Source organism: Hippichthys cyanospilos, chromosome 3, assembly GCF_059441005.1.
Source record: "Hippichthys cyanospilos isolate Australia breed blue-spotted pipefish chromosome 3, RoL_Hcya_1.0, whole genome shotgun sequence".
NCBI lineage: Eukaryota > Metazoa > Chordata > Actinopteri > Syngnathiformes > Syngnathidae > Hippichthys > Hippichthys cyanospilos.
This window is the reverse complement of record NC_142371.1, coordinates 22,357,629-22,371,414: the sequence shown is the minus strand read 5'-3', so window position 1 is coordinate 22,371,414 and position 13,786 is coordinate 22,357,629. Positions and strand designations below refer to the sequence as shown.

The 13,786-nt window shown below is 39.1% G+C and overlaps 1 protein-coding gene across 2 annotated transcripts in view; it reads left to right on the top strand.

Moving 5' to 3' along the window:
• Positions 1-13,786, top strand: part of sema6cb (semaphorin 6Cb) — a 102,727-nt gene that overhangs the window by 44,858 nt on the left and 44,083 nt on the right. For both annotated transcript variants that reach the window (XM_088409952.1, XM_088409951.1), the window contains exon 3: positions 9,120-9,197. The gene's annotated coding sequence lies outside the window, so the exon portion shown is untranslated. The remainder of the gene's footprint in view (positions 1-9,119; positions 9,198-13,786) is intronic.

Genomic DNA, 13,786 nt, shown 5'->3' with positions numbered 1-13,786 from the left:
TTCACTATTAGAGAAACATAGCCGCTATGTGTTTGTGTGTTAGCTAATGCGCGTGTGTGTGTGTGTGTGTGTGTGTTTCAGTGGTCTTGATTGGACCTCACGTGTCACCCAAAGGCCAAGCAAATTGTGTTTGTCGAAAGCTGTCGTGTGTGTGTGTGTGTGTGTGTGTGTGTGTGTGTGTGTGTGTGTGTTTGCACGCAAGTGTGCCTGCGAGTGTGCGCTGCAGGAAGGAAAATTGGGATCGTGCACTTAGCGCGAGATGTTTGCAGCGAGGTCGAACATGTTCAGGTGTCCACATTTAAAGGTCGGGTCAAGGTCACAGCAAAGTGGGAGTCAGGAAGGAAGGCTGGGAGCGAGGGAGGGTAAAAAGGAGCAAGGAAAGAAAGAAAGTGGGGCAAACTACTAGCATTTGTGGTACCAGTTGTAGTGATGGTTGTAGAGGCAACTAGTATTGGTGTTGCTAATTGTAGTGATGGCGGTGGCAATAGTAGTAGTTGAAAATGTGTTTGTAGAGGTAATATCACTAGTTGTAGAATTAGTGGTTGGTGGCAACACTAGAAGTGGTACTAGTAATAGTAGTAATAAGGGTTGTGGCGCAGTAGCACTGGTAGTAGTAGTAGTGGTACTAGTTGTAGTAGTAGTAAGGGTGGTGGCAAGGTAGCACTGGTAGTAGTATTAGCTCTAGTAATGTAGTGACACTAGTAGTAGGAATAGTAGTAGTAATCGTAGTGTCACTAGTCATAATAGTAGTAATGGTAGTGGCATTGGTAGTAGTAGTAGTATTAACAGATTAGTGGTATTAATAGTAGTAATGGAAGTGGGATTAGTAGTAAAAGATTAGCCGTTTTAACAGTACTAATAGTAATGGCAGTAGCACTAGTTGTACTAATAGTAGTTTTAGTAATGGTAATGGTGGTAGTCGTAGTAGTAATGGTAGTAGCACCAGTAGTAATAGTAGTAGTAAGGGTGGTGGCACAGTCACACTGGTAGAAGTAGTGGCACTAGTAGTCGCACTAGTAATGGTAGTGGCACTAGTAGTGGCACTAGTAATGGTAGTGGCACTAGTAGTCGTACTAGTAATGGCCGTGGCACTAGTAGTAATAATAGTAGTAGTAAGGGTGGTGGCACAGTCGCACTGGTCGTAGTCGTGGCACTAGTACTATTAGTTGTAATAATGGTAGTGGCACTACTAGTATTAGTAGTAATGGTAGTCGTAGTTAAGGGTGGCAGCACAGTAGTACTGGTATTCGTTTTAGCTCTAGTACTAGTAGTAGTAAAGGTAGTGACACTAGTAGTAGTAGTAGTGGTTAATGGGAGTGGCACTAGTTGTAGTAATTGTAGTAATGGTAGTGGCACTAGTTTTAGTAATAGTAGTAATGGTAGTATATATACTAAAAGCGGTGGTGCTAGTAGTAGCAATGGTGTTGAAACGGATGGTGGCAACACTATTAGGCGGCAATAGGAGTAGTGATTGTCAAGTCACGTCAAAAAGTATTTATTAGTTGTACTGTTGTTACTAGTAGTTGTGGTAGTGGTGTTACTATTAGTGGTATAGTAGTAGAGGTGGTAGTAATAGTGCCTTTTTGATAGTACAAGCAGTGGCACTAGTAGTGGTAAAAAAAATTTTTTTTTAAAGAGTGGGAACCTTAACTATACTCCAAAGCTAATTTATGATTATCCTCGTCGGTTCGGATATACCCGGAAAGAATGCGCTGAACTTCCTTCCTTGCCACTAGTTCTCTAACTCCAACTGTGAACCTCGCATATTTGTGCCAACGCATTCCCGGGAATGTCGCTCCAACAAAAGCCGGATTTGTTTTTGAACGTTTGTCCTCCCCGGCGCACGGAGGAGTCACGGCAATGAACCCCGAGCTCCGGCCCGCATCTTCATCCCGACTCCTCTTCCTCACATTCCAACATGGAGATTCAAGAGGAGGAGGGTAGAATCGCCGCGTTTGTCCAAATTGTGTAACAGGAACATTTAGCAAGCCATTTAATTTGGTACGCGGTGTAATATAAACAAATCTTCTTTGTTAGTTGAGCCGCAGGCGTTGTCGTATTTTACTAGCCTTTTAGCTCGTTCGCGGCCATTTTATAGCCATTAAAATCAAAATGGCGTCATTCATTTGCTCCATTGGACTGCAGTGAGTCATTCAATTCCTCCTTCGGAAACTAACAATATTACCTTGTCCAACAATTGATCAGTGATGTTATTCACTAAATAGATATAAAAAACATTTTTTTTAAAGTGTTGGATGTAGAATGAAAGCCATAACAAGTAATTGTTTAAAAAAAAAAAAAAATCGCCGATTTCTATTGGCCAAAATTGGTCGTGATAGAGCTGAAAGCTAAACATTCAGACATATTATTGATAATATATTTCATATATATTCGTTATAATAAGTTTTTGTCTGTGGGTGTTGGCATTTGTATGTGAACATCCATGTGTTAGTGTGTACTGATTTGTTTATGTTTGTGCTTTAGTGTGTGTGTCTGTCTCAGTTATAGTGGCCATTTTTGTCAGTTAGGGTTAGGGCAATTATAGGTCAGCCCAATCATCGGCACAAAATTTGACGTTTTGATTAATATCGGAATCTGCCTTTTTAAAAATCGTATAAAATCCATTTTAATTTGTGTTAACTTCAAGGAATTATTTATAAAACAATTATTGAGATTTATAAAAGATTTAATAATGAATCGGTATCGACCCTCAAAGAACTATATCGGTCTATTTCTAGTCGTCGTGTATGTGTGTGGCCCAACTAATTAATTGGAAGGTTACATTAGCTATTTTGGACGTGCCGATTTTTCGCCTACACCCAAAAATCCAAGCAAAATCAAGTGATTTTTGTTTTTCCTGTTTGTCTTTAAGGTAAACTCTTTTTTTTTTAATCCCTAACTAATGTAAAATAGTACTGCTTGTAATTCCTATATTGAGTGTAAATGTCAAAAAGAACACAAAAGGAATTATTTTCTTCCTGTTTTGCGCGTTTGCATTTTATGCGTTTGTGCGTGACTGTGTTTTAACTTGTGTGTTGACGTGTGTGTCAATGTGTTTGTGTTTCCCGAGTGTGTTTGTACAGATTGTGTGCACGTTAGTGTTTTTGCGCGCGTTTGTGTGGTCTGACCCACTTTGGGAAGGTTCCGGAGCGCTTTTAGGATGACAAACAGCAAAAGTGCAGCGGCTTCCTGTTTCGAGCGCGAGTCTATTTGTGTGCACGTGTGGGCGCCTGCGAGCGGCGAGCGCTTACGTGAACGCCTCGCCTTCCACGCCCCCCCGCGCCTCGCCCACCCGCCTGGCCGCCCGCCTGGCCACTTATAGTCAATTTGGACCTAATCAAGGCCACAGCGGGACCGTTCTCGCCGTTCCTGTTGTTCTTGTTGTCGTCGCATGCGCCATTTGTCACGGGCCAATAAGACCACGTCGGCAATCAATATTTTCTTTGTAACCCTTTTCATATTCTTGCCTCACGTTTATCACAAAGCGCCACGCTAATGGTGGCTAATGGATTCGCAAATCCAAAGAAACGTGTCATCATCCCCAATTGGAGCACCGGGCCAATGAGTCACGTCTGGAACATAAAAGTTATTTAGCCTTGATTGCACACATCAATAGGAATGAGCTCACTAATCGCATGCTGTCCAAGTGGAGTTTTCCAAAAAGAAACTTTGCTTATCGTGATTACAACAAACGATTAGCATTAATTTGGTCAATCATCTTTCATATTTAATGTGTTTTTTTTTTTTGTTAATGCTTGCCAGGTGTTTTCATGTTCCTTAGGAAGTGAACTTTTTCCTCGTAGATGTACCCCCTATGATAAACCAGTGCTAATCCTTTTTTGGTTGGGGAAAAATAAAAACTTCAAACATGCTAGCAGTGTTTGAGTTATTAAACTTTAGACCCTTTCAAAGTTCATTTATATTGGTCCGCAAAATATAATCAACCTAAAGTGTCCTCTTTTGGATCGGAGAAGACATCTGTTACCATCTTAATCATTAATACGTATTTTTCCACAAAAAATAGTCAGTATAAAGTGTCAGAACTGTCCCCCCCCCAAAAAAACAAATTATAAATACATATTTCTCCACAGAAAAATATTAAACATAAAGCGTCCTGTTTACAGTATAGATCTGTTGACAAAATAAATAATTAACCTAATTATTAATAAATATGTGTCCACAAAAAATAATCAACATAAATGGACGAACCTGTTCTCAAATTGAAATAATTACGAATAAATATGTTTCCACTAAATATTTAACTTAAAAGTGTCCTCTTTTGAGATCGTAGGAGAGATGTGTTCACAAAAATAACTTGACAGGTAACGAGAGGTGGCACATCTCAAGTTGATATTGACGTTGCACATTGCCAGCTAGCAGGGTGTTCGCCCGCATACTAAGGTCCCCGCTGTTGACTAGCGCAGGTTAGCTTAAAAGGCTAGCATGGATTCAAAACAATGCAATGCAACTTTATATTGCGCAATTAATACACAAGGATATTCAACATGATTAAAAGTTCCTCTTGAAACATTCCTTCTAACTTCAAAACATGTTATCTCTCCTGGTTTGAGTAGAGTATGTAGAATACGTGAAAAGGTCCATACTGTCAAATATTTTTTGCCATTTTTGTCGATTATTTCCTTTGACGCTCATTTTAATTAATTTAGTCTTCGTATCTAATCATTTGCTCACCCTTGTTTTGATTGACATTTGAACAAAGTTTCCAAAGCAATCTGTGTTTTTTTTTTTCCTTTATTGAAGTCGAAGTGCTTTAAAAGCTGCAATGATGGACCGTGCCATAAATCAAACATTTAATTGGTCATCGGGAGCTTGCAATGACAGTTTAAAAAAAAGAGCCTCAGATGCAACATCATTTCGAGTAAAAGGCCTGCTGTTAGTCGTAAACATCAATATTCCACATTCCAGTAAGTGAAATTGCTATGTCGCTAATGCTCATTTAGAAAATTACCAAGTCGATGATATCAAATGCGTTCTTCTTTTTACAATGATCATCGTTTATGACCATCTAAAGCTGTGTTCATTGATTTATGCATATTGATAAAAAGTGTAGAAAAACTGTCATTATTTATTGTACAGATTGTTTTGTCTTTCTATTGTTTTTGACACAATTCGTTGTGTCTCACAGCTAAACCCGTGAATCCTGGCCATCAGTTGTTAATTATTTATTATGGATTAACTGGTATGACCGATTGGGTGCTGTTTATTTATTTGTAATTGTCCCCTATTATTCATTATGTTTGGTCAAACATGTCTATTTATTGCCCTTTTTTGAAACAAGCAGAAGATAAACAAGGCTTCAAGGCTTGATACTTACAAATAATAATAATAATAAAAAACTAAAAGAAATCAATAAAGTAAATAATAGTTAGGACATTGAGCCAAGACATGGGAAGAACTTGGCACACAGGGCAACACAGTTAACTTACTTGCAGAGTGAAAACCAATTACCAAAAAAATGAAGCCTGCTTAGAACCAAGCATGTTATTTACTTTTAAGCAAATTTTAATCAATTAGCAGTCTTTTCAAACCAAATGTATTCCCATTGTTTTGCTGGGAAATAATATATTAGGGTGAAAAAAGCAGAGGCTTTTGTCATGCAAACATGTGGGAAACATTGCCCCCAGTTGGTAGGATGACAAAGTGCTTGATTTGACGTGTAGGTAGCCGGCTTTTTAAATGTTATTATCGCCGAGGATCATCTTAATTAATCTTGGCAGCTAATTCGTGATCACGATTAAAATTCGATTAATTTGTCAGCCCTAGTACATACTACTACTTTTTGAGCCTGTGGTTAACGAGTTTAGTTTCCTGAGTCAGTTTGAGTCTGGTGCTTCAAAACTCATTCTTGTTTCTGATGCTTGCTGTAGTTACTTTGGGTTTTTGTGTTTAAAGACGTTCTACTTCTCCACCTCCTTGTTCTGTCCGAGTTTGACATGCCTGCTGGACATGATCGCAGATTCTTATAATTTGCAAAATATGAGGCAACACTAAAAAGCAGAAACACTACTAAGTTAAAAAAAATGCAACTATGATTAGTAACACGGTCAACAAAATGATTACAAACTGTAAGATAGCTGTAATATAAGTGTACGTAATGGTGGGCATGGGAAATTAACCGTTGCATAGATGTTTGTTTATCTCCCATTGATAATTAACACAACTTTAAAATTGTCAAAAACGAGCTCATTAAGTGTCCAAACAGCGAGTTTCTGCTGTAATGTTATTGTCATGGGGCACTAAAGTGCTGTTATATTATTTTACAGTTACAGCTAGCTATGGAGTAAATGAAAAAAACAAAAAAAACACAATTAGTCGCCAATTGAGTGAATAGAGGAGATAGTGCCAGATATTTGTGTGTGAGGGGGAGGGGCCAAGCATTGGAGCAGCAAAAATGTCAGTGCATTGGTTATTTGTTTATAATTGTCAATTCATTGTCAATGTGCAGGCACTTTGATGCACTTTTTTTCAGTTTTAGACTAACCTGTAACCTGAATAAAAACTATAAAAAGTAGTTAGCAGTTATTAAAGGTTTGCTATTGTTGTTTTTTCTTTTTTTATGTTAAAAGGGATACAGTTTTATAAACTTTGATAGATGATCATCATATTTAGAGTCTGAGCAGTGAGTGGAGTATGCAAATAGTTTCCTTTTTTTCCATTTTAGACTAACCTGTAACCTGTATAAATGCTGGTAAAAATAAATCAAAAAAGCAGTTGTTGAAAGTTGCTTTATATTGCTTTTTTTTTTTACTTTTGTAAATATTAAAAAGGATACAGGTTGAGGTCTACTTCTACAATTTTTACAGATATCATGGAAAGTGTGTGTGTGTGTATGTGGTGGGGGGGCTTTGCAAAATATAATGTTACTGTATGATATAATTGAATAGCTGTTAAAAAAAATCACAGTTGAAAGTTGATTTCTATTGCGTTTTTTCTTTTGTTCATGTTAAAAAACAGTACAGGAATTGGTATACTTATATAATTTTTATCGATAATATTCTTATTTATATTCAGCGCTTTGAGTGGAGGGTCGTGAAAAGTTTTCTCTTTCCTAGGGGGGGGCTTGGCAAAATATAATTGAGAAGCACTGTGTTAGTGTAAGCATTGCACATCAGCTTTATTGCGCTTTGAACTATGCTAGGGTTAAAAAAAAAGCTCCCACCCACAATCAATAACCTTAAATTAATAGCCAAGCCCTTGCAAAAGTGCGCCTTTAAACAAGTTGCGTTAATCTCGCTGGCCGCCCACCCCTCTCCCCGCTTTCAGACCGACTAACCTCCCCCAACTAAAAGAGTCTAATTAATCTAATCAGTTAATCAATCAGACGTGGACCTCCCGCCTTTTCTGTGCTAATGGGGGCTATGACAGGCGCGGACCCTGCATTATTAATACCTCAATTCCTGGAGACGGTGCCCGCCCCCAGCCCCCCCACGCCGGCGGCCAGGGTCCATCGATCAGCCTGCGCTGCAAGGCCTCATGGGAAATCTCCAGCGGTGGGAGTGCAGATGGGAAAGTGTTGTGGATCTTGTAGATAGCTTGGAGGTCAATGAATCGAGAAGTTCCGTAAATGTGTTTGCGGGGGGGTGGGGGTCGCCTTGGTGGGGCTTTACTCGATTCGTATAGTTTTTTTTTTTTTTTTTACTCCAGTCTGACTCGTCACGTGTGTTCGGAGCCAACACGCTGGCAGCTATTGCAGCGTTTCATTACCCTGTTAAATCAACTCGCAGTCAAGCTTTAATCAATCAGTTATCAATCAATGAACACAACAGGGTAATTTCCTGTGGTTTAATAAAATGTCCGTCAAAACACAAAAATACAATATCAGGCAAAAGGTAAGTTATTGAATGTACACTGTAAAACTAAGCGATAAATGGATGGTTTGCCTTAACCTTAAAAAAAAAAAAAGGGCACTAAAATACGTTTGGAAACAACTGTGGAAAAAGCAGTCGTGAAAAATATCATTAAACATAAAACAAATATGATTCATATTTCCTTCGTAACATTTACGCTGAAACAAATGTACATTCTCAGTTTTTTTTATTTTAAAACAAATGTATATGAAATAAAAACAAAAAAAAAATGTTTAAGAGGAAACTAAAAAAAATGTCAATGAAAATTTGGGGCATGATAGCATATTGTCATCATCTGCAAAATTTTCATTTTAAAACAAATACTCTCACTGTAAACATTAAATAATTCATTAAAAATGTCATAAACTTGACTTTGAAATATTAAACTCCGTTCTGAAACAAATCTATATACAATAATGCACATTTTGAAACTAAAATGTGCGTAATGACACAAATTCTTTACAAAAATTTGCTTTGTAGAACATACACTATGGAAAAAGTATACATTATAAAAAAATGTATGACATGCCAAAAAAATGCACATTACACGTCGAAAAGTATACAGAAACAAAGATTTACATTTTAAATAAAATTTTTTAAAAAAAGCACATTTTACCACCAAAAAACATACGCCATGACACAAAACATGATAATGATTAATTATACATTTCAGCATGTAATATTTGTTTACTATTATGTAATGCCACAAAATGTACATTAAATGAAAGCAAAACTTACATCATTTAAGAAAAAGAAAAAGGAAAATCCACACTTCGCAATTTCCACCAAAAATGTACATAAGTCCCCCGCCGTTTCCTGCCATTGAATTAGTTTTGTTGTTGCAGGTTTCCTCCTTATGTTGACATAAAAAAAAATCATTTTGGGGCGATGCGCCCACGCTTGGATTGGTTGGTTATTGCGAGCGTGGGCACAACGTGGCGCGGCGGCGTATGCTCGCCAAAAAGATGGCGGACATCTGGTGCGTGCAGCGTGCAAACACAGTATGTGTGGGCGCAAGTTCAGTTCCGACTAAACATAATGTTTCCTTTTAACTGCGCTACTTTGATCACTGCTTTTGTTTTTACAGAATTCTTGTTTGTTTGTGTTTTTGGGTGTGTTGTGACAGCTGAGATCCCATGGGGGGGGGGTCTTTGAGGGGGGGTTCAAAGAGGCCCTCATTGCTGCAAACCTCAGAGGAGCATCTTTCCTTCCAACACGGGTCACATTTCTTTTGTTGTTCTTTTTTCTCAGGCACTTTCAAGACCTCAAGAGAGGCATCAGCTGGAGATTTGACAACGTCAGCGTCATTGGGTCCAGCACAACCTGACAGTAAGTTGGTTTGGAACATCTTTGATGCTTAGCCTCTTTGAGAATGACTGTCATGCTGGGGGGAGGGAAGCAGATCACCAAAAACCGGTAGACACAAAAATGTCTGCCTGATAACGGAGGTGCTCCCCTTCCTGAGGGTTTGATGGAATCATCAATGCGATGAGAAAGACTAAGTTACCTCTTTGATTTTAATTAAGAGCCTTTTAAGAAAGAAAAGTAGATTTATTTGGAGCCACTCTGAAGCTCTTAAAACCGTAGTTTGACTTTTCTCCTTGATCCACACTGTTAGTTGTCTCTTTACCTCATTGATGGTTAACCTCTTTGAGTCTAGCTTTAAGTTTATATTGAAGATTGAATTCAGTCTACAAATTGACAGAGGCTGTTTAAATATAATCTTTGTTTGCAACCTCTTTAATGTTTAAGATCATCTAAACCTTATTGTAAACCTCTTCGTTTCTGATGATCATCTTTACTTTTAGTTTCATTGATATAAATCGCCCCTGACCCTAATTTAACGATAACCCACGTTTTAGCCTCTTTGATGCCAAATATTTTGACTGAAACTTTTTTTTAACCCATCATTAATGTTGACCTTTTTTGACGTTTAACCTCTTTGTTACTTTTTACACAAAAGGTAGACCTCACATCTTAAGCCTCGATATAACTTTTAACACCTGTCATGATTAATTCCCTTGATCCTGACAAGTTGACTTTGAACCTCTTTGAATCCAACCGTAAGTTGACATTTAATCTTTTTGATTAGCACGTAAGCCAATGCTGTCTCTGCTGTATTGACAGTCAATCAGTTGATTGATGGATGGTTAGATGGATTGCAGAGCTCTGCCAGCGGTGTTGCCCGACAGAATGCAAAATGTCAACAACGCGAGCCGAGCGATCCTGGCCTTGTTCCAAACGCTAATCAATAATCAATTTTCCACCTGGCAGCACAGCAGCCGGGAAAACAAATTCTCACTTTTTCACCTTTTGATTGAGAACACAAGAAACGTCCATTATCCTCCACAGATGGCAATCGGTGATTGATTTGTTTTGCATGCCGGGAAATACGATTAGGTTGCATAGCCTTTCGTAACTTTAACATGGAGGCAGACAACATTGCGGCACAACCACGTTTCAATCTTTTTGCATGCAAAATGTCACTGAAAATGGCTAACGTCAACAATGGCGGAAAATTGACTCAAGGATGAAGAAAGTGGAATCGAAAGCAGTATTTGGACGGCACTAAAGGAAAAAAAAGAGGGAATCTTGGGAGGTGGGATGAAAGGAAAGAAGTAAAAATGCCGGTTTGAGATGGATGGGAGCAGGAAAGCAGTTTGAGAGGAAGGGTGCAAAAGACAAGCGCGTGTGAGAGAAAGATGGGAGAAAGACACTAGGAAAAGACGCAAGGAAGGCAGAAAATATTATTTAAAGCATTGAAAAGCAATCTGAGGGATTGAAGGAAGGGGAAAAGATCGAAGGAAGGAAGGAAATAAATAAAGCAAGCCTATTTGAAAGGAAGGAAAGAAGACAGATAAAAATCACTTTAAAAAGGTATTTAAGGATGCATTAATAAATGTTAAGGAAGGAAAGTAGGAATAAAGGAAGGAATGAGCAGAGCAAAAAAACAGCACGCAAAGAAGAACGGCGGAATAATGGAAGTAGAAGTAAACAAGGCAGAAAAATGTAGTTATAAGCAATGGAGGGAGGGAGGGAGGAAAGGGAGGAAGGAAAAATTTGCATGGGGAAGAAAGGAAAATGAGGTGGAAGGAAAGAAGGAAGGCTAAGGTGATGTATTGTGAGAGGGAGAGAAGGGTGGAAGGAGAAAAGGGAAAACAAATCATATCTGAGGTGGGAGGGAGTGAAAGAAAAAAGGAAGGAAGGAGAAAAGGAAAAATTGTGTCCGAGATGGAAGAGAGAAAGAAAGTACAGTGGACCCCCAGGTTACGGCATCCCTGGCTTACGTTTTTTCCACGTTACAAAGCGGAATACAAAGTTTTTCCGTCCCCAGTTTACAGCATTTTTCCCGCTTTACGGCATCAACAACTGTCATGCCCTGTGGGCTTGGCTGTGTTTATGTGGTTTTGCCTCCCTCTTTAGGGAGGCAAACCCTTGAACCCTATGGAAACGAAGTTTGGGATTATGGCCCTAAGTAGCTCACGTCAGTGTCAACTCAAAAGTAAATAAAATGTCATGTTTGCTTTATATATTTTTTTATTCATGATATTTAATTGTATACATGTATATTATATATAAGTATCACTTACTAGACTATTTTGTTCCCAATTTTTAATATTTGTTAACAATGTTGTTGTTTTTACCTGAATTTTTTTTTTAAACACCTTAGCTAATTACCATAGGTTTCTATTGCCCGCCATACGACGATTTCGCTTTACGATCCCATCCCCGTAACGGATTAATTTCATGTGGCGGGGTCCGCTGTATTTAAGGATGCATTAATAAACAGGTGCAAAGGAAAGAAAGAACTCGTGACTGGATGGACTAAGGCAAAGGAAGGAAGGATGCCAAACAAAAATCAGGTCTATAAAAAGAAAGGGAGGGATGAAGGTAGTATCAGTTTTAAGCAACAGAATGAAGAAAGGAAGACCTGTGGGAAGGCAGGATGGATACAAACACCCAAGCAGCATGTGTTAGGTGGAAGGCAGGCGGAAAACAAGCGACAGGGGCAATGACGTGCGCTCTCATGAATACAAATCAGATGTGATGGAAAGGAAGGAAGAAGGAATTGAAGGCGGAAAAAATAGATTTCTGTAAAAATAGGATGCCAACTTGTTTTTAGCTTTCACGTTGGACTTAGCACTCTATTCAGCGCAACGTCCCAACCCTACAACTGTTGTACAGTTGCCCCTTTCTCCGTGCGGGCGCCCCTCCTCACGTGTCACTCAAATTGAATGGAAGCCGGCGGCTGGCGTGAGCCTTGGTTGGAATGCACAGAGTAGGCTTGGCATGTGTGCGGCAGAGTTCAGGGCGCACAATGAAAACGGGTCAGAACCGCCGGTGAGCGTGAACACGAACGTCACCGCCGTGCACAAACGTGAGTGACGGGGAGCACAAAGGCGGCTATTGTTTGTTCAAGTGTGACTGTAAACCCCGGAGGAGGCTCGCTATGTCGCTTATTTCATACATTATTCATCAGGGATATTGTTTGCTCTCATTAAGACGGAGACGAGCCATTCACAATATACACTTGACATGCCCAAATGTTAATTAGCCTCTTCAGCCTAGCTAATGTTTTTCAACAAGTTAGAATTCAAAGACCAGCATTTAAATTGACTTATATGTAGCATTGTTATGTCGCTAATTATACTTATATAGTGTGTACAGTGGAGTCCCGGGTTACGGCGTCCCTAGCTTATGATTTTTTTCACGTTACGAGGTGGAATACGAAGTTTTTTTGTCCCCTTGTTACAGCATTTTTCCCGCCTTACAATATCAACAAAATTCAAACTCTGCAATCAGTGTGCATACGACTGTGCCAATCACACCACACTCATACATCTCTATATGCGTCACTGTTTACGTCACTGAGATGCTGGTCTGCTATTGGTCGGCGTCACGGCGTCCCTAAGATGCTGGTCTGCTATTGGTCGGCGTCACAAAGATGCCGATCTGGTGTGTGCGCTTCCGATATCGTATTTATTGTACATTTTAGTGGCTTAATTCAAAGTTTACTTCGCTAGCCACGAGTCCCAAGATTGCTAGTGATGTATGGAAACAGCCGGAGATACAAAGTAGGCCTCGCTAGGGACTATAACTGTAACTATCTCAAGTCACGTCATTCCAAAGGTAAATAAAATTTCTTTTTTTTTTGTATATATTTTTTTATTTATAGTTATTTACACATGTATATTATATATAATTAGTACTTACTATACTCCTTTGTTACTCATTTTTAATATGTATGAAAAATGTGGATGTTTTTACCTGGGGTTTTGCAGGCAATTAGCTCATTAACTTAGGCTTCTATACGACAATTTCGCCTTACGATCCCAACTCGGGAACGGATTAATGTCGTATGCCGGGGGTCCACTGCGCTTGAACAGCTTGCTGGGTCTAAATACATTAAATATGATTGAAAAAAAATGACATTTCAAAGACTGACAACTTCATCGCTTGCTAAAACAGATGCCGAATGTTGGATTTGGCGGACTAGCATTTGTCACCCCCCCACCACAGTTGCTTGGTTATTATCACTTGGCCCGTTTCTTGCCGCCCGCCGCAGCGCGGAGTTTGCTAGTTAGCTACGCCTACACTCCAAAAATTTCATCTTCCCTGGATGCCACAATTTACTGAACAGCTCAGAGGCTTGTTTGCTCAAGAGCTAGCTGGAAGCTAGCGCCTCTCATTGCAGCGTGGAAAACCCTGTGGGATATATTCTAGCCACCAGAGGTTTTCGGCCCATGTGTTTTCGCTGATATATTTCACTCAAACATGTAGGAACAAGGAACTTGCCAGTTGAAATAGCATCCATTTTTTTGCGTGAAATGGTTTCACATATAAAGTGGACCTGCGGTTTTGGACAATATTAAAGCCACATTTCTTTTTTCTTTGTTTTTATGGCAAATCATTCAAAT